Here is a 25,263-nt window from a genome sequence, read left to right on the forward strand (position 1 = left end):
GGATAGGGCCATGAGGCACCTTTTGCATGTCTGAGGAGGTCATGTCCACAGGGGTGTGAAATCCTCAGCCTCGCAAAGTGCAGCTCAGTGCATATCCAGCTTTGGGCTGCCTGGCCTGAAAAAGAAGAGTGTCAGTCATGCTGACCTTTGTTCAGCCTGACACCTCACCCCCTACAGCCAGGCACTCACTGCTCTTGAGTTTATTTTTACTCTTTTGAGTAACTTTACTACTTTGGGCTGTTTGTAAAATCAGAGTTTAAAGTTACTTAAAAATATAGACTTCTATGTCTCCACCACCAAAGCAGGGGGTGGAGACAAATGTACAAGTGTAAGTTACTACAGCTTAAAACGAACAGTAGTACACCCAGCACCACTCATAGCCAACCACTGATGCTGCAACCCCCTCCCTTAGAAAATAATGGTGGTAGGGACTTTAACATATAATCCTAGAGGAAAAAATTGTAAGTTTCAATAACATTATTTAAAATAGTTACAAATATAAAGCAATAATTTAATGTTAAAAAAATCTAACAAAAATAAAACTTGGAATGGGATTTCGGCCACAAATGTTTCTTGACTAGAGGTATGCCTTTCTGTCTAGAGGAGGGACTGTTTTACTAGAAATTGTATAATGTTTCCCTACCATGTGGTCATATATGCACACTCCGGTACTGCCAAAAGGAATTTTTGAACCATCGGTATGATATAGTGACGGAAAAGGCCCTGTGTGGGTGTAAAATTATGCAGCAGTTACACCACAGCAAAACAAGGACGGCAAAGGCTACAATTGTTCATTCATATAGGGTACGTTATTCAATATATCCCTAAGCAGCTTACAAAGTGGCAAGAAGCTTATTTCTCCACTTTTCCAAATATTTATAAGGATTGACTTCATTTCCAACTCTTACATTAGAATTTCAAAGCTTTTTTAGGTTGATGTTTTGACAGCCGAGCTGACCAGCAGGTCTGCTGCTTGCAATGTACATAAAGAGGGCTTTGGTCTGCTTCTTTTATTTACTGTCATTCTTTGACGAGCCTCTTGTTTTTGTTTTACTTTTCTTTTTATATTCCAATTCCTTCTTAGCATTTAAACACTTCCTGTTACAAACAGCTACGAGTCTGAGCTCGTCCTCAAAAGGTACACAGTCGACCCTCTTTCAGCCATTGGCTTGGAGTTTTGGCAATCACATATCAGCTTATCCCAGTGGAATAATCATCTCTCGCCTGATTTTATTGGTTGTTTGGTGTATCCTTCCACCTCTTCTTCAGTGCTTAGATTGAAGAGCATTAGGGACCACTAAGCAACTAGGGATCTTTTAATACAGTCTCCTTTCTTTATTGTTCTTAACGCTCCATGCATTAGCACATTAATTCTAGACCTCTTTGCAAGTGCTTGTTTTCTCAGTCAACCAAGTTTTTTTTTACCACCCAGCAGTAGTACCTGTTAGTGAACCGAGAGCGTGCATGTTTTATTTGCCAAGTCCTTTTGATTTTGTGTGTGTGTGTGTGTGTGTGTGTGTGTGTGTGTGTGTGTGTGTGTGTGTGTGTGTGTGTGTGTGTGTGTGTGTGTGTGTGTGTGTGTGTGTGTGTGTGTGTGTGTGTGTGTGTGTGTGTGTGTGTGTGTGTGTGTGTGTGTGTGTGTGTTTGTTTGTTTGTTTGTTTGTTTGTTTGTTTGTTTGTTTGTTTGTGTTTTTTTTTTTTTTACAAGACCAGCATCTATGCACAGTCCACTGTCTTTGAACATGCATGCACCATCACAAGGAAAAAGTATCAATGCACAATTCCAGTACCTTGGCACATGCATACTTTCTACATGCATGATCACAGGTCAAGATGGCTATGCCCAAAGTCCTCGGTGCTTCTCCCCTTCTAGTTCTGAGGTGAAGACCGATGTCAGGTCCACTGAACAGTGAGTAGTTAGGCTACACGACAAAGCAGCACTTCTGAGGTGCCCAGGTCCGCTTAGTGATGGACTAGCTATGTGCAAAAGTTCTTTAGCACCTAAGGACATCATATGCACTCTTTCACGCTACATCTTGTATACCACCATGGAGTGATACTCCCTACTGACACTTACCCGACACTACCACTATTTAAGTATAACCATCACATTTGGGCACAATATTCTCATACATAATACTATACCGCCACCATCTAAAACGTTGCTGTCAGTGATATCCCTTGATGTCAAAGGCTTAACCCATTACATTAAAAAAGAAAATTCTCACGGTTAGGTCGCTGTTGACCAAATTGTTTACGGATACAGGAGACACACTTGAAGGTGGCAAATTACGAGGAGATGAGGTGAGTACAGCATTGAATACCAGCTACAGAAATCCAGAAGAGCCCTCCCATGACACCTCCATACCCTGCAGGAAAAGAGGTATTGCGATCCTATTGCGTAAATAGCTACCAGCTAAAGTGCTGCATACATAGGCAAACAAAGATGGGTGTTACATTCATTGTGAATTTTTAGCATTGCAAAAGTGTATCATAATGCTGTCTCTCGAGGCGATAAATCTGATTTCTTCTCCACACTAGGCAGACTACTCACCTCGTTTGGTAGGACCAAGTTTCTGATGTGGGTGGGACCGGAACATTTGACGTAGACCCAGTTCCCAGAAAGGTCTGGGAAACCGGTAACAAGAAATGGCAGACTGGAACATTCTGAAAGACTGGATTCAGGATAACACTCTGATCAAACCCTGAAGGCTACCTCACCCTCGCAACAGGGAATATACATTAATGTCTCGCAACATCTGAACTAGGATTAACTATTTCATAATGGCACCTTATTTGGCTAGGCAGTTGTTATAATACATAATGGGGCCTCTGACCAAGACTTGATCCCCCCCTCCCACCCCCACACTCCAGGGTTTCATATTAAGGTACGATTGCCTCAAAATTAAAAGACCATTAGGCTGAAACCAGTTTACTGCACCACATAGGACATTTTTGTTATCTTCTTACAAATATTCTATGATCTCCCAAGTACTCTGCTGGGGGGAGGAGAGGAAGGCTTGCATATGAGGAGCCATAATAAGAGACTTGGCCATAGTGGGAAAAAAGGCTCGAACAACTAGACCAGTGGTTCTTAACCTTTTGACATTTGTGGACCCCTCTTAATCCTTATTGGGATCTAGGTACCTCCACTGAACCATTACTGGAATTCGGAGACCCCCCACTGAGTCCTTCTTAAAATCCGGAGACCTAGGCATAAGCAATTTTGATGATGTGAACCACCAAAACAATACACAAAATTACAGAACTAAGCATTCATCAAAATATTTGCAGAAAGGATAACAATTTATGTGGAGATGCTTTATTTGTATACACTTTGTTAATCTGTTAATGATTTAATTTTCTAAGCAGTCACAGACCCTTTGAGTAGGTGTTGTGGTCCCCAGGGGTCCCTGTACCATTGGTTAAGGACTGCTGAATTAGACTACAATTAGAAACACAAAAAAGCAGTCACAGACCCTTTGAGTAGGTGTTGTGGTCCCCAGGGGTCCCTGTACCATTGGTTAAGGACTGCTGAATTAGACTACAATTAGAAACACAAACATGAGACTTTTCGCTAGACCACTCCAAAACCCCCCACTTTAATGCTATTATGTGATTTACTCCAGGCCAGAAGAAAAATAAATGAGTCAAATCGATTATATCAGTGTTATATAACACTGAGGGGGATATACAAGTCCATCCGTCTGAAGTTTTGTCAAAATTCCATATGAAATGCTTTACACACAGGAAGAACACGCCTTGACCCAAAAGAGGAAAATTTGTGTTTGAGGCATATGAGCTGTAGATCATATGCTGTGCACAGATCGCCATCTAGTGTTGGGTCCGGATGTTTGCACTTTGTTTTTCTTCGAAGAAGTCTTTCCAGTCACAAGGTAGGTGTTTTCTCCTTTCTGTGAAATCGCGCATGGGTATCGACTCAATTGTTAGATTGTTTTTTTCAGCCATCGGGTTCGGATGTGAATTGTTGCGCTCCGGCACCATTTCTTCAGGCCCCCTTTGACGAGCAATCCACTACCTTCAATGGTATTGTTTAGTGCTCGCATTTCCCATTCTCCGCGTATCGTTTACAGTCGAAAACCTTCGATCAGAACATTTGAGGAAGGCCGTTGGGCCTACCCATGCCGGGATCGGTTGCAGTTGATGGAACGGACTCCAATCAAGTTCTGTCCAGGGTGTCGTGCTAAGTTTCCACACATCGACTTGCACGAAGTGTGCAACCTTTGCCTATGACCGGAACACGACGAGAAGGACTGCGATGCGTCAGTTGTTGTGATCAAAGAAGATGCTCCGTGACAGTCGGGCTAGACGTCATGAAATGTACCAGCAAAGTGGCTCCATGCAGGATCTCCTCAGAGACTGGGTCCGAACACAAAGAATCACAAGCGCAGGAAGCCGAAATGGAGGAGGAACACATCTCAGTGTCTGAAGCCGACTCTGATGCTGAAGACCTCACATCGGGAAAACGGATCGTGAGTAAAGAGACTTCCTTCCCCTATCATTTCCTCCATAAAAAGGCTTCTGTCCCTCCTTTGCCTTCAGGCCAAGGTCAGCACTGAGAAAAGGTTTTGAGCGCCCCACCTTTGAGCTGGGCGCCAAAACACAAAAAACAGCCTTCTGGCTCTGGGTCTACTCGTCCCCACGCCGGTGCTGACCTGAAACCTTCGCCGTCTAAATCCAAACACCTTCTGGTTTCCTTGCCACCGGTCTACAAACCTAAATCTTCGGAGCCGAAAACTTCAGAATCGAAACTTTCAACACCAAATCCGGCCTCTAAAACAAGTACTTCAAATAAAGAGCCTCAAACCAATATTCCACCTTCGGGTCCGAAACCGAAGGAGATTGTGATTAATCCAGAAACTGGACAAATTCATGCCAAACTTCTCGAAGAGGAAAATGGGCTTAAAAGAAGACTACCACATTCCTGTAAAAAGAAAAAATGTGGGTACTAATCCTTCACCTTCTTCAACCATTGATCCACATTTACTCATTACACCTTCACATTCCCCTCCAACAACATCTCCTGACCCACAGTGTACATGGGATGGGGATATAGATGACTAATAACCACAGGAACTGACCCATGGGATCATTATAATGCTGACCCTCAACAAGATAATGATCCCGACCTATATCCATCCAGACCCTCCCATCCAGATGATAATATTGGACATACTGAGCTTGTTACCAGAGCTGCACAATATCATGGAGTAGAGCGTCATAAAGAGTCTTTAGAAGAGGATTTTTTGTTTGACACACTAAGTTCATCTCAAAGGGATTACACAGACTTTACCAATGTTAAAAGGTATGCTTAAACATACTGATGATATCTTTAAAGACCCTGTAGGAGCTAGAATCATCACGCCCAGGGTAAAGAAAAAGTACAAATCTGCACCTAATGACCCTGTATATATCTCAGGCCAGTTACGTTTGGAGACTCTGGTAGTTTCCAACACTCGTATGAGATCTAATTCGCAAACAGGGGAAGCCCACCCCCCCCTCCTGATAAAGAGGCCAAATTAATCGGCCCTTCGGGCTAAAGGATAGCGTCACAAGCAGCTAATCATTAGCGTATTGCCAATGCTCAAGCACTATTGGCAAGATATGATCAAGCTCATTATGATGAGCTCGAAAAGCTCATTGAATTTCTTCCTGGCGAGCGTAAGTCTAGAGCTAGTGCCCTGATTCAAGATAGTAAATTAATAACTAATACCTCTTTCAGGTGTGCTCTAGATCAGGCAGACACAGCAGCTCGGGCAGTAAACACTAGTGTACTGCTCCATAGACTTGCTTGGATAACAATTTCAGGATTCAAGCCTGAGTTACAAGGCTCTATTCTTAACCAACCCTTTGACAAAGAACACCTCTTTGGTCCAGCTGTTGATGCATCATTAGAAAAGATAAATAAAAGGATACTGACGTTGCTAAGTCCATGGGGGCCTTCAATCACCTTCTAAAAGGGGGTCCTTTCGCCGCTCATTTTACAGGGGCGGCTCCAAAAATGTGTCTGCAGACAATCACTCTTCTTACAAGGGCAACAATCGGTCACCCTCTTCAAGAGGATACTTGAAAGTTGGCTATAGAGGAAACAAATGGCAAGGGAAGAGACAGCAGTAACTCAACACGCACTTCCCCTACAAACCCCAAACACTGACTTCCATACCCGTGACCATTCCACTCCTGTTGGGGAAGTCTTTCCCAATTTCTACCCATTTGGAATACGATTACATCAGACAAATGGGTTCTACAAATTACCCAGTCTGGTTATTGCCTGGAGCTTACAAGCACTCCATCAAACATTCCTCCAAAGTCACACTGCATGTCACAAGAACATCATCCTTCTAAAGAAAGAGGTTCTCTCTTTGTTGCAGAAAGGTGCAATAGAACCAGTCCATTTACCATACCAGGGACCAGGGGGGTACTCCCCCCCCCCACCCCCCTACTTTCTAATTCCCAAAAAGGACGGGGCTCTCAGGCGTATATTAGACCTCTGAGAACTAAATCTATACATTCAGTCGGACCATTTTCATATGGTAACAATCCAACAAGTGCTGCCCCTTCTTCAGCAAGACAACTTTCTCTCCACTCTGGATTTAAAGGACGCTTACTTTCATATTCCAATGCACCCTGCGCACCGCAAATACCTCAGGTTTGTGGTAGCAGGTCAGCACTATCAACTCAAAGTACTCCCATTCGGAGTAACAACCGCACCCAGGGTTTTCACAAAAAGCTTGGCAGTAGTCTCCGCCCATCTAAGAAGGCAACATATTCATGTTTTCCCATACTTAGACGACTGGCTCATAAAGGCCAGCTCGCACAACAGCGATCTATGCCACACACACAAAACTGCAATTGCTCCACGAGCTTGGATTCACAGTAAATCTGTCCAAATCCCATCTCCAACCATCCATGTCTCAAGCATATCTATGAGCTACTATAAACACACAAAAAGCCCTTGCATACCTAACTCCAGCCAGAGTTCGGAATATACAAACCCTGATGTCTGTTTCAGCCTCAACACTCCTTACCCGCTCAAGTGTTCATGCAGTTACTGGGAATGATGGTGTCTTGCATTTTTATTGTCCCCTACGCAAGACTTCAAATGCGTTCCCTACAGGAATGCTTAGCACATTAGTGGAACCAAGCTCACGGTCAGTTATCAGATCTAGTGTTTGTAGACGGCTGCACCCACCCGTGGCTCTCTGCAGTGGTGGAACACCCAAAACCTTTTAGAAGGGTGGCCCTTCAGCGACCCGGTTCAGCGACCCGGTTCCACAGATAGTACTGACAGCAGACGCATCACTGACAGGTTGGGGAGCGCATCTCCAAACCCACACAATTCAGTGCATTTGGAGCTTGCAGCAGAAACAGCTTCATATAAATCTAGAGCTGCTAGCGATTTTGATGGCGCTGAAAGTATTTCAAGTTCAGCTAGTATGCAAGACTGTCCTAATTCGTACAGACACCATGACAGCCATGGACTACATACAAAAAAAAAACCAGGGAGGGACACACTCTCCAGCTGTCACAGCTAGCACAGACCATCTGAAAATGAGCCATACATCACCAAATATATCTCCTAGCAGAACACCTTCCAGGAGTACACAATCAGATGGCAGATTTGCTCAGTCGTCACACACAGCAAAACCATGAATGGGAAATACACCCTCAAGTTCTGCTCCCATTCTTCAGAATGTGGGGGTTTCCACACATAGATCTGTTCGCCACACATCTAAATGCAAAATGCCAAAACTTTGCGTCCAGGTATCCACACCCATTGTCCAAAGGCAAATGCGCTATGGATGAATTGGTCAGGGATATTTGCTTCCTCTTTTCCGCCTTTCCCACTCATTCCATTAGTGGTTCGGAAACACAAACAAGCGTCCCTGACACTAATCCTAGTTGCTCCCACATGGCACGTCAAACTAAGTTGACAACCCTAGTGGAACTATCAGTAGTTCCTCACCAAAAACTACATCTTGCACCCAATCTCCTCACGAAGAGCCAAGGAGACATAAAACCGCCAGACCCCAGTCAGCTCAATCTGGCGATCTGGCTCCCGAAGTCTTTGAGTTTGGCTATCTTAATCTAACGCCAGAATGCATGAATATTATCAAAGAGGCTAGACGTCCTACCACAAGAGCCTACTATGCAGCAAAGTGGAAGCAGTTTGTCATATACTGTAATAACCGCATCAATCCACTTGATGCTTCTGTACAAAACATTATGTTATTTGTTACATCTACAACGCTCCAATTTAGCGTACACGTCCTTACACTTACATTTGGCTGCAATAGCTGCATACCTCCAGAATATACAACATCGATCTCTTTTTAGAGTGCCTGTTATCAAAGCCTTTATGGAGGGACTCGTGAGTCATTCCCCCGAGAGGTCCACCTGCTCCAGTGTGGAATGTCAACATTGTTCTCACAAGACTAATGGGTCCACCCTTTGAGCCATTGCACAAATGTGAACTGCAATTTCTCACAGGGAAAGTCGCTTTCCTTGTTGCTATCATGTCACTCAGAAGAGTGGGTGAGCTTCCGGCATTAACTATAGAAGAAACCTTTTTACAAATGCACCAAAATAAAGTGGTTCTTCTGACTAATCCTAAATTCCTTCCTAAAGTAATTTCTGCTTTTCATATCAATCAATCTGTTGAGTTACCTGTGTTCTTCCCTCAACCAGATTCAGTGGCAGAACGTGCTCTACACACATTAGATGTGAAGAGAGCATTGCTTTATTACATAGAAAGGACAAAAACTTTCTGTAACGCAAATTAAACTTTTGGTCGCTTTTGCTCCACCACATAAAGGCAATCCCATATCAAAATCAGGCATTGCAAGGTCGATAGTCAAGTGCATTCAAATATGAAATGCAAAAGCAAAACATACGTTAACAGTTCCCCCTAGAGCGCACACTACACATGAACAGGGGCTTCCATGAAATTCTTAGGAAATATACCCATAGATGACATATGCAAAGCTGCAACATGGTCTACACCTCACACATTCACAAAACACTATTGTGTTGATGTGTTAGCAAGACCACAAGCTAGAGTGGGCCAGGCAGTTTTACGTACACTATTTCAGACCAGTGCAACAGATGCAGCTTAGCCACCGCTTTTGGCGATTACTATATAGTCTATGCACAGCATCTGATCTACAGCTCATATGCTGCAAACTGAAAATGCTACTTGCCCAGTATGCATCTGTTCTTGGCATATAGAGCTGTAGAGTCATATCCTCCCACCTGCATCCCCGGGTATCTATACCTATTGCAGTAACCTCATACTTGGATACATACATTCATGGATATCTCCTTTTACTACTCTTAGTAACTCCATTATCACCCTCTGCGGGAAAACAATCTAACAATGGAGTCAATGCCCATGCGCACTATCACCGAAAGGAGGAGTCACCTACCTTGTGACTGGAAATATTTCTTCGATGTAAAACAAAGTGCAAATATCTGGACCAAACAGTAGATGGCGATCTATGCACTGCATATGACTACAGCTCTATATGCCAAGAACAGATGCATACTGGGTAAGTAACATTTTCCTTTTCCATATTCTGCATATGCCCAAGCTAACGAAAGATTAGTCAGACAATCAAGAAATAGCTGTATATGAGTATACAATTTCAGCAGCGATCAATGATATGGCATCATGGATTCCCCATTCATTTTACAGAATCATTAAGCTGCTGATTGTCTCAATGTTAGCCTCAGTAAGTATATAGGAGTGGCACTTAAGGGTGAGTTTATTAGGGCCGGGGGAGCACACAAAGCATTCTACTATGCAGATTACCTCTTACTGACACTGACCCTTCTAGCAGAATCCATGCAGAGAGTCTGGACTGTCTCTCAAGTTTATCTGCTGCAGGATAAACTAGTTTAAATGTGAAGCCTTACCATCAACTTTGACTACAAGAGTCTCTATTGGAGCCCTGACATTCAAATGGAAACCTGACTGGCTAAAATACCTAGGAATATATATATATATATATATATATATATATATATATTTGTTTTTTACCCAATTTCTTCTTCACACTGAAGAAAACCGCACACCAAGGATTCAGCAATATTTGTTTTTATTCTTCCAGTAGCAGTGCAAATTTCCACACCCAACCACCACCAACGCGTTTCAACCCCTACGGGTCTTGCTTATGCGTTGGTGGTGGTTGGGTGTGGAAATTTGCACTGCTACTGGGAGAATAAAAACAAATATAGCTGAATCCTTGGTGTGCGGTTTTCTTCAGTGTGAAGAAGAAATTGGGTAAAAAATATTTACGAGGACTGGCCTGTTCTCTCAACCTGCACCCGCTGTGAGACAGCGCACTCTCCCTGAGGCCAAGTGGTGGAAAGATATATATATATTTATATATATATATATATATATATATATATATATATATTTATATATATATATATATATATATATATATTTATTTATTTTAAAAAAGGGTGTGCCATTTGCCTGGAACGCACACAATGACAAGCCAGACTCCTGTGTATTTTGAAAGCGTCCTTTATTCCAGCAGGTCAGTATTTCTGAATTCCCATTAAAAACGCCCAATGCGTTTCGAAGCTAACTTGCTTCTTGTTCACGGGCTGGCATGCAAATGAGGCAGTGATTACGAGCTGGAGCAGTCAGTCATTATGATTACTTTTTCCCCGCCCCCTGGTGGGCTTGCTCAGGTGCATACTGGAAAAGTATTCTGGAACTTAGAGTTCCTGCTCGTGTGTTTACTCCCACTGGTGGGGTCTGCCTGCTTTTTTTTTTTTGCATCCATTTCATTACTTTTGCTTCTCACCCTCCACTGGGTATTGGAAGAAAGACGGACCCAATTCAGCTGTTCTTTCTGGTCATTCTGCCAGTATGCGGTTCTAGTATCTCAAGGCAGCTCACAATTTATTCCTGTGACGGTGCAATTCCACGACCATGGACTGGCCGTAAAACTTCAAAAAAAGGGTGTGCCACTTGCTTGGAATGCACACAATGACAAGCTGGACTCCTGTGTATTTTGAAAGCGTCCTTTATTCCAGCAGGTCAGCATTTCTGAATTCCCATTAAAAACGCCCAATGCATTTCGAAGCAAACTTGCTTCTTGTTCACGGGCTGGCATGCAAATGAGGCAGAGAAGAAGTGGGCACTCCGGGCGAGGTAAAGATTAATTTATTAAATCGTATCTGTTCTGATGCGTTTCGGCTGATCCCAGCCTTTTCCAAAGTTACACAGGCCTCTGGCCCATATCTTTTGGAAGGTACAGCATATCATAGATATAGAAGACCTCCCCTTTAATCTTTTTTCTGATTTCATCAATACACTATGATTTCTTTTGCAAAACACATTTATGATAATACAGTATACATTTTTTTGAAAGTATTACATTTTTTTGCTATTTTTCAATCTCCTTTGCAAAAGAACATTCTTCACACTCATTAATGCATAATTCGATGTGTACAGGACTTTGACATGGGAACCCAGTGGTCCAAATCGGCAAAGTGATGTCTTGGGCCAAAGCCCTAATTTAATATTGTACGACTTAAATTCACTGATACTCTGAGCTCTTTAGAAGCCTCCTCATGTCTGCTCAATTACTTATCGTCATTCCCTCATCGTGAGACTTAAGATGTGCTAGAGACGAAATAAATAGGAATCATTTAAACTTTTTTAACTAGACATATATATAAATATACTATAGAATACCCACAGGTAAAACCACATCCAACAAAAAAATCAGTATATACAAAAATTAGTTTCTTCAATAGATTATAGTCTGTAGAAAAGGGTTTCTTCCCACAAGGCATAAATACTGAAAATATAATTTAATATTATATACAACATCAATTTATCATACAAAACCATCAATTAGTAAGTCAACATCATCTAGGGGGAAAGTACTAACAGGAAATAATTTGGTAACAATACCAGATTAAAAATTTAATCCTTCTACTTTGTAATATAAGAGCAAGTTTCTACTTTTGTGGCACTAGGAGAGAAATGCACTCTATCATCAGTAGTCAATCCAAATGCACTTCCAACTCCTCATCTTTATTTAACCTAGCGGGGAATTTTGTGTGCAGGTCTAAGATGTATCTCGACTAGCCTTCTCAGGTTAATCACCTTAATACCTCCTTTTGCATTTGGGGCAACTCTGTCTACCGCAAAGTAATTCATTAATCCTGGATCACTCATGTTGATCATAAAAATGTTTAGCCACAAAATAGGTAAAATAATGATTTCTGATTGCACGTTGGTGTTCCAGAAAACACTTCGTTAGTGGAAAAATTGTGCTCAACACATACATTAAGGGACAGGGGCAGGATAACACATATACACAATGCTCTGTGTTACAGTTCTAAAACCCATTCAACCTTCTTTTTTTGCCCATCTGAGGTCTGGACCACCGAGACATTCTTAATTATCCTGCAAGCTTTGCAGTGGTTGCATTTAAAAAATCCCTTGGTGGTGGATAACCAAGTATCTGATTTATGGCTTCTCGCAAAATGGCTGTGTGTCAGAGTGTCTCCCAGCGTTCTACCTTTCCTGTATGTCACTGTAGGTACTGATGGTATGTCTTTCCCTATCACTGTATCACCTTTCGCTAGCTTCCAATTGCTTTCTCATTATTTGGTATACCTTGGGGGACACTGAATTAAAACAGGTGATGAATCTAGTTAACAAATTCCCTTTCTCCGTCCTAGTATTCGGATAAATTAACTGATTTCTAGTTATATTTTTCGATTTCAATGTTGTGTGTGTGTGTGTGTGTGTGTGTATATATATATATATATATATATATATATATATATATATATACACACACACACACACATATATATATACTCACTCACTCCCTGTTGCTTGATAACGTCCGATAATGAAATTAGATTTTCAGAAATGGACACCACTAAATCTCTTTTGGGGGGAGGGTGAAAATTATTAAAATGAACATAGCGCCCAGATTTAATTATGTATTGGTAGGTTCCCATTGACGACCTCACATGCGTTACTCAGAAATATTGAGAAAGAGAGCTTGCAATTTGTTTGTGGCACCTCGAAACTCAGATTAAAAAGTTCATAATTGTATGCCGTCCCCTCCAAGGGAGGACTCCACCAGTTGCATATAGAGAGTTATTGGTTGGTGCAGAAACTAGCACATTCGAGCTATATAAAACGTTATAAATAAATAGGTAAAAAATATACAGATGAGCACTGGCATGCGTGCAGATTGAGAATCACATCTTACACACAATGGTGGAAATATTTTTATAATACAGTAAGCATTCTCTGAAAACAATATCTAACAAATCATTTTTTTTACCTCTCAACATGCCTGCTGCAGAGCCCACTCTGCTTTAAACCGCAGAATATGCTCACTCGAAATCCCCTTTAGTGCTCAGTACAGCCATTAAATTTGGAGGTGGAGGAATTAGTTGGACACTGGAAACAGCTCAAGATATTACATCTTGATGACGTGCTTCAGGGTGGTTGCCTCAAAAACCTTCCCCGAGCTTAGTAAAGAATATTGTGTCCACAACTCGCAAAAACAGACAAAACAACTGTCCTGTGCAATGAGTAAGGTGCTAGGTTGCGCACATATTGTCTTACCACAATCACCTGTTGCACAATCCCTGCACACTTGGAAGGCATACAGGGATAAGATTGAGGGGCTATACTCTTTACTAACCGACCGCCAAGTCTCTTAAGGCACATAAAGCGCATTATGCTATTGGTAGGAGGAACGCTTACAGACCCAATTCCAAAAGGGATTTTGGGATGTTATATCTGGCAATTATATTAGAGGGTTAAGGTAATGCCTTTTAAAGTAATGCTACTATAAAATACTTCACAGATGGCATTGGTCTGTACTGGCGACAAGTATGGCCTCATATGAACTGTGACCTAAAAGTAACAAGGGTCTTCCATGGGAGACTTGCTACTCCATGGCACAAGTGATTGCCCTTATTTACTTTGACACTACATGGTGGTTGGCCACTGCCTGCGAGTGGTGGAAATAGGAAAACTGAGACCGTGGAAAACAAACAAGGTCCCAATGATTAGTGACTGTAAGATAAGCTCGCCATGGCTGCCTTTGAAAAACTGATAGAAATGTAATATGAAGTGAAATGGAGTTTTCTCACTCAATACACAGGGCCCCAAGAAGTGATCAGGACCACCCAATCACCCTGTACTTGGTCCTGGACAATAAATGTGTGAGAATTGCCTTTGTCTATTGTTTAGCTCCCCACCCTCTTTCCCCTGTAGAGGAGACTGAGATGCTTGCCAATTGTTGGCAATTGTTTATTTGTTTCATGCAGTGTATGCGCCATTGTTTGTTTTCTTGACTTTTTTTTGTTTCCTCATTATTATAATTATTATTACTCCTGCTCCGGCCTCTTTCATCTCACTGGATAACATTCATGAGACTCCTTGCATACAAGCAACTATTGAGGCGAAAGACGATTACGCCCTGATGGGTAATATTTTATGAGTGGGCTGTAATCACCTTTATGCATAGTGGGTGTTTGTGGAATGTTTATATGCGTGGACACACACACGCACGCATGCCCGCCAGCCAGCCAGCCAGCCAGCGAACATAGAGCCAGATAAACATCCTGCAAAAGTAGCAACTGTAAAGGCCACATCTCCTGGCATGTGGTAACGACCACCATGTTAGAGCCAGGCAATGTTGCTGTAGCCTGGACCCCACCATGAGACACAAGGAAGGCAGATACAGGAATACTGGGAAGCGACGAGCTCTGGGGCACAGGCAAAGATGGCTCCACCTGCACGCTTCATCTAGAGCACATAAGAGGAGTGGATCACTGTCCTCAAGCAACACTAGAATCTGCCAGCTGATGCAGGGCAGACAAATACTACAGAAAACTACATTGTATGAAAGCTAGTGCAAGTGTAATAGTACTTCCACACTTATGGAAATGAGAGACACTCCTAATAGAAAGCATGGGTTGTCGTCTTTAGAAAAGATGGGGTTTGGACACAGAGAGGTCTGATGGGGATTTGAGGAGGGACATAGTACAGAAATAATATTTATTCAGTTTGTAGGAAAAAGGAAACTAGCCTTCTTCCCAATTATGGAACCTAGGGTTATCTGTCTTAGGGTGAGGACTCTCCTCACATCCATAGGGGCTGGGATAAGGAAAACTGACGAGGAAGTCATGTAAAAACGTGTTTGTAACGTGTGGCTGGCTTCACAGATTATGAACCTCAGTTCATGGCGGGCTCAGAGTAACTATTTAAACATTTAATTAAATATAAAGCACAAAACACTACCAAACCTCCAAAAACTGCCATATGGAAAGACTTAGGCAGAGGATTAATGGTAGTGAGTTAACCTCTTACAATTCAGTTAATGAAAGTGTGGGAGCAAGGCTCATTACTAAGGAGAAACACGTTTGCAGATTATGTTCCGAAGTGCATTCACCATACACAAGGCTTGAAACCCTACACCACACTCCTAGCAGAGATGGGATATTGGGAGCTCTAATTAATTGATGTAAACCAACTCCTCAGAATCTTAGGGCGTCACATAAATTATGCAAAAGACAGAAAGAACTTCTGGGACGTCCCAATTAAGGTGGAGCGCATTCACAATAAAACACATTAATCATCCACGTATGACATTCTAAAGCGTCTTCTCAAATGTTTTTTTCCTGGCTGAGTCTTACACACACTATGCCAAGCAGAAGTGGACGCAAGCGAAAGTAACACCTTCGCCTCTGAAGTCGAGTGAATTTGGAATCTTCGTATTTCTGGGGCTCGGCAAAGTGTTCCCTCCACAACCCATGTAAAGGGCGAGCAGCATGGGGGATGCAATGGGTGGCTGCTCTCATGGTAGACGCCTACCAAGTGGCAGCAGTCCGCCTAACAAGCATTTGCAATGCAATCAGTCTCGCCTTTGGGACTTTTTATGTATTTAGCTATGCAGCACATTAGCCTGGGTGCTGAAACATCTACTGTTCTTTAACATGGAGGGAAAGTTAGCACCAAACTGTGTAACACGCCAGGTATGGGAACACATGGAGAGAAATATTGCCTTTCAGCAGGAAAAGGTATAGTCCAAAGCTCTGTTTTTCATATAAAATCAGGGTCTTCGGTGGTCATATCACTGATAACACAAGATTTGAAAAAAATAATATTGTCTACGGGTGCTCATGGAAGTCCATTTCTATGGACTGGAATCCAGAGAATGCTAAAGTAATTCTGGTATTTTACTGACCTCTGCTGGTTGTTTTCTATCAAGAAAGTTAAATAGAGGCAGTTGCCAGAAAAAAAAGTCTCTTCGCAGAAAGCAATTCTGGTGTTTTACTGACCTCTGCTGGTCGTTTTCTATCAAGACAGTTAAATAGAGGCAGTTGAATAGAAAAAAAAAGTCCCTAAGCGGAAGCAGACAAGACCTAGGGCTGATCTCCAGAGCACACATAGTACATACACATATAAGTATATAATAATAAGTATATACTAAAGTATATGCAAGAGGTTTCAAATGCTCGACCTAACAAATGAGTGGTTTGCAGTTGCTCAACCTCACACACCCTAGCAAGAAAGTGGCTTAAGTTGACACGCTATTCCGAGATAGCGATACGAGCCAGGTTTCGCCTGGTCCAGCTTAGAATCCTGCATCGATCCTACTACTCCAGGACCTGGTTAGCCAAAATTGGGAGGGCCCCCACATCGACGTGCCTCCCGGGGTGTGGACAAGAGTAGTGGAGTAACAAAGGCCCCCGCAGCGCCTGCGGTTCAGAAGGGTACCCAAGATCCAGGAGGCCCCCTCAGCACAGTATTCTTGTGTGACAACTCCTGACTAAGTCCGGAGATTCCCCCTCAAGTTTTGTTACGCTAGTGGACAAGATGATAAATGTTTCCACACTCTGTGGGAGTGTCCGGTGATACAGGAGTATTGGAGGGGGGTCGTGGGGATCATGTCCAGTGCATTGTCGCTCGAGGTCAAACTGGACGCAAAGTGGCTCCTACTGGCGGTGTCTGGGGAGGAGCCCTGGCCTCAATACCAGAACATTTGGCTGCTACTAGTGGCGGGGGTGGCCAAGTGGAATATTGAGGGAGCATGGGGGAGTGCAGATCCATCAAGACTCACGGACTGGAAGTCCGAGATTGGTGCCAGAGACTTGAGGGGGTGCTCCAAGAAGTTGGAAAAGCTGTAGGGTGCATGGCAAGCTTATAGGGGGGGTGTTGAATAGGCAGGGACCACGTTCCAGGGGACAGACGATTCTCTATGCTCAAGGGGAGATTGACAGCTGCAATGTAAAATGTGATGGTCTGTTAAAGCGCCCCTACCAATTGTGATTATTATACTGCTTTTTTTTTCTTCCTCATATGACCTCCGTAGCTACTGCCACCTCTCGACCTGTCCCGCCACTGGTGCAGATAGCTTTTGGTGGATACTTAGTCTCAGCTGATGTATTCTAAACAGGAAATACCCGTTTAAACTCAACTTGAGCTGACCCAGAGGTGTTAATCATTTGAAATGTCCTAAATTCAAGTCTAACCAATTTAAATCCATGATCTATAATCTAGACTCTACTAGGGGGAGGGGGGGGTCATCCAGCCAATTCCAGAACAACCCAGAATCAGACCTGCCCCTTGAAAGATTAACCCTCTGGTCTATGGTTCGATAATATTCCACCAATCATTCCAACTAGGGGGCGTTTCCTGTCGCCACAACAAGAAAATCTCCCTCCTTGCCAACAGTATCAAGTAAAACACCAATTTAGATTGGGACCCCGACTGAGGTCGTATCCCACCCAGCATATCCGCCACACCAAAGAAAATGAGAAATGAGCTTTCCTCGATTTCTAGACCCAGAACCCTGGAAATGGTCTTACCGACATCCAACCAAAATTTGTGTATTCTGGGACAGGACATGAATACATGGACATCATCTGCACTCTGGAAACCGCACCTCCAGCAGCTTGCTGCACCTCCACCCTTCAAGTTAGAGACCTTAAGCGGAGTCCAATGTATCCTATGGAGTGTAAAGAAATGATTTCTTCTGAGAGATTATACTGCTTTTGAATGTTGTCACTTCTTAACTGCCATGCATGTACCAAGATATTTGGCAGGTCCTGACTGTTAACACTGAATGACGAGCATGGTTTCAATAGTTTAACATTTACAAAAAATAAATAAAGATTGCACACTATTCCAGGAAAATCTATTTGGCCTTGGACTGGATAATGAGACCGGACCTACCTGAGATAGAGTAACGTTTGACCTGATTTGGTGCTGCACAAATTATGCAAAACAACGAAAAGAACTGCAAGGTGTTCCCCACTCAGGTGGTGAGTGTTTGCATCAATAATCCATTAGTGATGCCCTAAATTCAGTGCTTAATTTGAGCCGGTGGTTGCCAGTGGGGGGCAGAAAGGCACTTCTTTCCCGAAACAGTTTTTTACTGATAGCAAGAGAGGGAAAAACACACAGATCAGGAAGACTGAGGAAAAGGAAGATGGCAAACCATCACAAAAGCAGAAAGGAGGAGCCTGCAAGAGAGAGAAAAGGTGTACGGAGTGTCTGGTAGTGGTTTAAACACTGCCAGGCTTGGTATTCAATGCTCTGACGTTTAATTGCACTGGCCACAGGCTACTGAGATTCTGGCACCAGCACTCTTTCCTTCACAAATAAAGCACTGCATTGCACGCATAAATTATTTCTACCTGACATCATTGATGGATCATGACTCAAAATTAATTCTATCAAGGGCTGCATTACTGTCAGAAACTTACTACCTACCTTGCAGAACTGTTAGAGAAATGGAGGAGTCTGGTTAATGTCAGCTCTTCATAAGGGTGTGCGCGCAGCAGTGCTTAATTTTTGACACGTGCGACAAGCTGCCACATGATGTGAAAGTTTAAGATGAGCAGAACTGTTGTTTATTAATTAAATATAAATTAAAAACAACTAATGCCTGCCACCCAAGCCATTCTTATACCTTTGGGGACCTCGAACAGTCTGAATTGTCACACTTGTAGCAGTGGGATAGTTAGTTGTGTAAGTACTGTAATTGATTTTAGCAATGTCTAGTGCAAGCTGCAGTGGCCTCCTGACGAGAGTCCTGGCAACTTAAGTACTGGCCTGCAGCCATAATTGGGTAACAATTATAGAAGCCACAGGTCCTGGGGTGAACAATCTTAGACTGGAGAAGCACCAAAGACCTCTGCGGCGATCCCATTCAACCTCGGTATACTTCCACCAAGTTGAGCAACAGTGCAGCTCATCTGCAACAAATATATTGTCATAGATGCCTGCAGTGCCTTTTGACCTCTCCATGTGCAATGTGTGTCATGAACCTTAGAACACCTGCTGTTGGAGTGAAATGAATGTTCTGAATACTTACTTGGATTACTCAGATTTCCCCCTTCTTCGGCCAAGTCCTTACTTTGAGACATACCCTTCAAATAGAAGAAAACTCAACCTTGTAGATTCCCTTGCCCTTCTCAGAGAGAACGGAAGGGGAATCTAGTCTACATGGAGAATCTGCCACAATCCTGTACAAATACTGGTGCACAATAGGGATTGAGGCCGAAGCCTGTACAGGAAGGAGTTAGGCTGTAAGGACAGAGACTAGAAAAGGAGAATTGGAGGAAATGAGGTTTGTCAAAGCACTCTTTCCTAATTCTCTTCTTCATCCCAGTAGTGACTTCTAAGAGGATACACCAAAGTGGCGTGTCTTAGTTCAACAAACAGTAACACTCTGAGACCATCAATCATGCCAGTGTGATGTCATACGTGCATGTAGCATCGTGCTACAAATAACCATAGACACAGGTTATGATTTCTGGAGCTTTATTCAGTACAACTTACATCGACCCTGTCCCTACTTTAACTGCCCTCATCCTGTCCCTACCCTACTCCGCCTCTTCCTTTCCCTGCCCACCTAACTCCTCCCACCCAGCTACTAGACTGCTAACACATAACATCTCCCCCTTTCTTAACAAAACAAACGACACGTGCCTTCATATCTCTTCAATGAGTCTCTTTGGTCGCTGGGCGTTTCGGCGCGGCCTGGCGCTCCCTTCATCAGTGTTCACATCAGTCTGGGGTACACCCAACTGACTCAGATCCTCTGGAGCATCCTGTTCAGGAGTTTCAGGACTGAGTGACGCAGCTGAGTCGTGCAACGACCCTGTTGCGTCTCTGGGGCACTTCTTAAAGTGAGACACGTTCCTCGTAATTCTACGGTGATCAGACTCCGCAGTCCGCATGGTGCCTTTCTGCTGAGTGACCAGTAGTGGTTCATCGCGAAAGCGACAGTCAGTTTTCTTCTGTTGATCTTGTTTCACCAATACATAGTCTCCTTCCTGTAAAGAGGGTGACCTCACTCTTCTCTTGGTGTCGGCGTATGACTTCATCTTGTCCTTGTTGCGCTTGTCCGTTTCTGTCATCTCTAGATGGTTGTGGGTGGGTGATACAGCTCGCAGCGCTCCATCCCAGGTTGGGATTCGGACGACCCAACATCAGCGTGGCAGGACACTTGCCAGTGGTTGAATGGGGAGTTGTCCTGTAGGCTCTGAGGACCTCGTTGAGAGCTATCTGTAGGTCCTTCTTTTCGGCACAGGCCTGCTGGAATGTTTTCTTGATCGTGGCCATGAAGCGTTCAACGGTGCCGTTTGCTTGTGGCCAAAGGGGTGTGACCTTCCTTTGATGGAAGTCCAAATGTCGGGCATATGCACCAAACTCATGTCCATTGAAGGGGGGACCATTGTCTGTCTTCACCTCTCTGGGGCACCCCAGGTTGCAAATAGTTCATCCAACACCTTGAGGGTACTGGAGGCACCAGTGGAAGGTACGAACTGTTTGAATGGGAAGCGAGAGTATTCGTTGATTATGACTATCACATACTTGCCGGAAGGTAATGGTCCAAAGAAATCCACAGCAATTTCTTGCCATACTCCAGCCGGTAATGTGGTCATTTGCAATGGGGCCGGGGAATCACCTTTGCTTGTCAGTTGACACGGGTGACAGTCTTTCAGGGTGGATTCCACCATTTGGTCGAGCAGGGGAAACCACACGCGTTCCCTGAGTGCTCGCTTCGTGGACACGACTCCCCGGTGGCCTTCATGGGCAAGATCGATCACACCTTGCCGTAGGTTACTGGGGATCACAATCCGCTGTCCCCGCAGTATGATTCCATCTGAGGTCACTGACAGTTCCTCGTGGACGTGCCGGAATGCTTGCAGCTCTTGCTTGGTGTCCAAATCATTGTCTTCATCATGAGGGTCATGTCTCCACCTGTTGGTTTGAATCTTGCGGAGTACCTTTTTCAGGACGGCGTCCTGCGCGGTGGCGTCTCGGATTTCATCCATGGGAATGGCAGGAGGTAGCGCTTGATCAGCTACGAACTGGATATATTCCTCTGCAATTGAAGGGCAAGAATTGGTAGATGCAGGCGGATGCCGAGACATGTAGTCCGCCGGATTTTCAGATTTTCCCGGCTTGTGTACAATCGTGAAGGTGTACTCCTGAAGCCTCAGGCCCCACCTTTCAATTCTAGGGGGCATTTTAGATCGAGGGTTGCCGTAGATGGTGACTAGCGCATGGTGATCAGTGATCAGGGTAAAGTGCTTGCCGTAGAGGAAGACATGAAAATGTTCGCATGCCCAGACCACTGCAAGACTCTCCTTTTCGGGCTGTGAGTACACCTTCTCAGGGTCGGACAGGCTGCGGCTGGCATAAGCAACTATACGTCTCTGGTCAGAGTGATTGTCATATTGTGCCAGAATGGCCCCCAACCCTACGGGGCTGGCATCTACGGTGACTTCAGTCATACGTCTGGGGTTGAAATAAGAAAGGTTGTCGGCGGACTCCACGGCCCGCTTGATCTCTGTGAATGCTCGCTCACACTGGGGAGTCCATTCAAAAGGTTGTCCTTGCTTGGTCAAGGTGCGGAGCGGGTGACTGATGGTCGCGTAATCCCGGATATACCGGGCACAATAACTGGCCATCCCCAAGAAAGATCTTAGATCACTGACGTCCTGAGGGCACTTGGCATTGTTTAAGGTTGCCACTTTTTCCGGATCAGGTTTCATTCCCGCCCCTGAGAAGATATGGCCGAAGAATTTTAATGTTGACTGGTGAAATTCGCACTTGTCCTTGTTCAGAGTCAAGTTCGCATCTAGCAGGGCATGGCAGACACGGTTAAGTGCAATGTCCTGCTCACGGGTGTCGGAGCCATATACAAGGATGTCGTCACTGTAGTTAAGCGTGTTGGGGATGTGCTGGATGATCTGCCGGATGGCCTCTTGGAAAATTTCGGCCGCCGATGATACACCGAAGCTCAGTCTCTTATATCTAAAGAGTCCTAGGTGCGTTGCAAAAGTTGTGATGGGGCGTGACTGGGCATCCAGCTCCAGCTGGTGATAGCCCTTGTTTAAGTCCAATTTAGAGAACACCTTGGCTCCGTTTAAAGCTGAGATCATGTCACATAGAAGTGGCCCTGGATGGCGCTCACGTTCTATCGCAGTGTTGGGTATTCGCATGTCAACACACAGTCTTACTTTGCTGGCGGTGCCCTTTTTTGGTACAACGACCACTGGCAAAACCCACGGGGTCGGACCGTCCGTGCGTTCGATGATGTCGGCGGACAGGCGGTCATTGATCTCATCTTCGACAGCCTTTTGAAGATGGAAGGGAACCCACCGGGGGTGCTGAGCGACGGGTCTAATCTGTTTGTTGACGTGGAGATGTATCTGATGGTCCTTCAACTTCCCCAGCCCGATGAAAAGGCGAGGAAAACGGTTGACGATGTCCTGGTCATCACAGACTTTGATAAGAATCTCAACAAGACGGAGACGTTCCGCAGTCGGCAGGCTGAGCAAACAGTCAGCTTCGGGGCCCTTGATGACATGAATGACTGCATCAATAGTGACGTTGTCATGTGCAAGTGTAGTCGGGAATTTGCCAAGACATTGCAGCGGCTTCTTGGACATCCAGGTGAAGACCCGAATGGGTGCATGAGCAAGCGGGGGCTTGGGTCGCATCCTTTCATACTCAGTGACGGGGATGTAGTTCAGCGACGCTCCGCTGTCCATCACAAATTTAGTGTCATGATTCCCCACTTTTATGTGTAGCAGAGGGTACTTCTTCAGTTGATCAGGGTCCGCGATCATGTATGCATGGTGAGTCGTGTATTCGGAGTCTCGAGATGAAGATCTGGAGCCCCGGGACGGAGATCTGCGCTCCCATCGCGATCTGTGCGACTCCCTGCTGGAGTGCGTTGAGCTGGAGGACCCTGTGTTTTTGTCGTGGACAGCTCTTATGTGGTGCTTTCTGGTGTCCGACTGGGACGACCTCCCAGTTCCACTTCGCCTCTCTTTGTTGTACTCGCCGCACATTGCCTCGAAATGGTTCGTTCGACCACATTTTCTGCACCGCTGGCCCATGGCTGGGCAGACGTCCACGTGAGGATAGTCATATCTACATCTATAGCACCTTCTTGCTCTCTCGGGTCTCCTCTCTCTCCGGCCGGTTTCCCGCCTTCTGTGTTCTGAGCGTCTCGAGCGAGACGACGGTCGCGATTTCCATTGTTTGTCTCTCGAGCTTCTTCGACCGCCACCCTGGTCCTGAACTCGATGTGCTTGCTCATGGCTTACCTTGTGCCCAGATTCAATGGTCGCGGCATGCTCCTCAGCCTGATCGTAGACGCGAGTCAGTTCCTCAATGTCGTCCAGTTCCTGAGGCTTTCTCAGCAGTCGCCTCCTGAGGGATTCTGAGTGACACCGCTCTATGATCTGTGATTTGATGGCTGCGTCGGTTGAAAAATTGTCAAACTCGCAGTGTCTCGATAGTCGCCGCAGGCGAGTGATGAATGTGCTCATTGCCTCGTCTTTCCCTTGACGTGCCTGATGAAAAGCATGACGCTCATAGTCCACGTTCCTTTTATGGAGGAATCTCCTGTTCAGTGCGTCGCGTACTTTGTCATACGTTCCGGTATCCGCAGCGGGGAGATCCTTGATCAGTTTACTTATTTCACGCCCCGCCAGATTCCGGAGTGCTATCAGCTTGTCCTTATCAACGGTCACTTTGGATCCCTCGATGTAGTCTTCGAAGTCTTCGAGACATTCCTGCCACTTGGGGCCCATGCTTCCACCTGTCGTGAGGGTGACTGGCTCGGGAGCCCTCAAGTGGGATCCTCCTGCGATGATGGGCTTGGCCTCATTTCGTCGCGGTGATGTCGACATCGTGGTATCGCAAAAATCCTGCTCTGGTTATTTCTGGATACTTTGGCACTGTTTGGTTGGCTTGGCTCGTGCTTGTTTGCTTGTGTTACACTGTCACTGCGTTGTTTGTGGCTTGTTGTGCTTTATTTACTTTTATTTGCTCGTTATCTGGCCTTTTATTGCTTTGCCTGACTTTAAGATGGCCGCCCCACGTTGACTAATGGGTCTGTCTTTGAGCCTGCCTGACTTCAAAATGGCCACCGTAGCTGTCTGCAGGCACTACTTTCTCCCTGCTCACTCGGCCCAGCTCCTTCACTTTGGACTCACCGGCAGTCGTTTTCAGGGGCAGCACCCTCCAGATTCGGCTCCCTCCAGTCGCTGCTGCAGGTGAGGTTGGGGTGGGCTCCCGCCTTACTTTGCAGGGTCCCGCGCTTCTTCGGCGGAAGCGTGCCGAAACTCACGCATCAAGCGTGAGGTTTTCCGATGTCGGGTCTCTCTCGGGCTCCGAGTTCAGCGCGCTCGGCAGCGCTTGGCAGCAGACCTTCGTGGGGCAACGTCCTCCACGCTGAGGCACTTTTCTCTTCACGCTGGGGCTTGGCAGAGTCGGAGTGGGCTCCCGACTTCTGCTCGTGCAGCGCTCACCAGTTTTGCACGCTTCCCGCGTGAGTCGCGGTTCGGCGCGAACAGCGTCTCTTCTTCGAACGGCTTAACGCTCGGTGCTTCGGCTCCCTCTTGGGTCCCTCTCGATTGCTGGAGGGTGTAGTGTCCTGCTGGACACGGTCTAGTTGTTTTAGAGGAAGTAACCCACACTCTACACCCACCCACCACTGGTGTCACGAGTCACGTGACCCAGTTAATAAAGGGGGCCGGGCGCTCGTGCTCGAGGCCAGTTTACCAACCTACTACCCTGTGTCTGCGTCTCCATGACCACCGTAATGTGGGCCTAGTGCCCGACACTACATTGGCGACGAGGCGGAGCTGTGCCCAGCGTGCCACGGCCACATGAAGACGTTGCGGGGAAAAGGGGAGAGA

Source organism: Lissotriton helveticus, chromosome 5_1 (genome assembly GCF_964261635.1).
Source record: "Lissotriton helveticus chromosome 5_1, aLisHel1.1, whole genome shotgun sequence".
Classification (NCBI taxonomy): domain Eukaryota; kingdom Metazoa; phylum Chordata; class Amphibia; order Caudata; family Salamandridae; genus Lissotriton; species Lissotriton helveticus.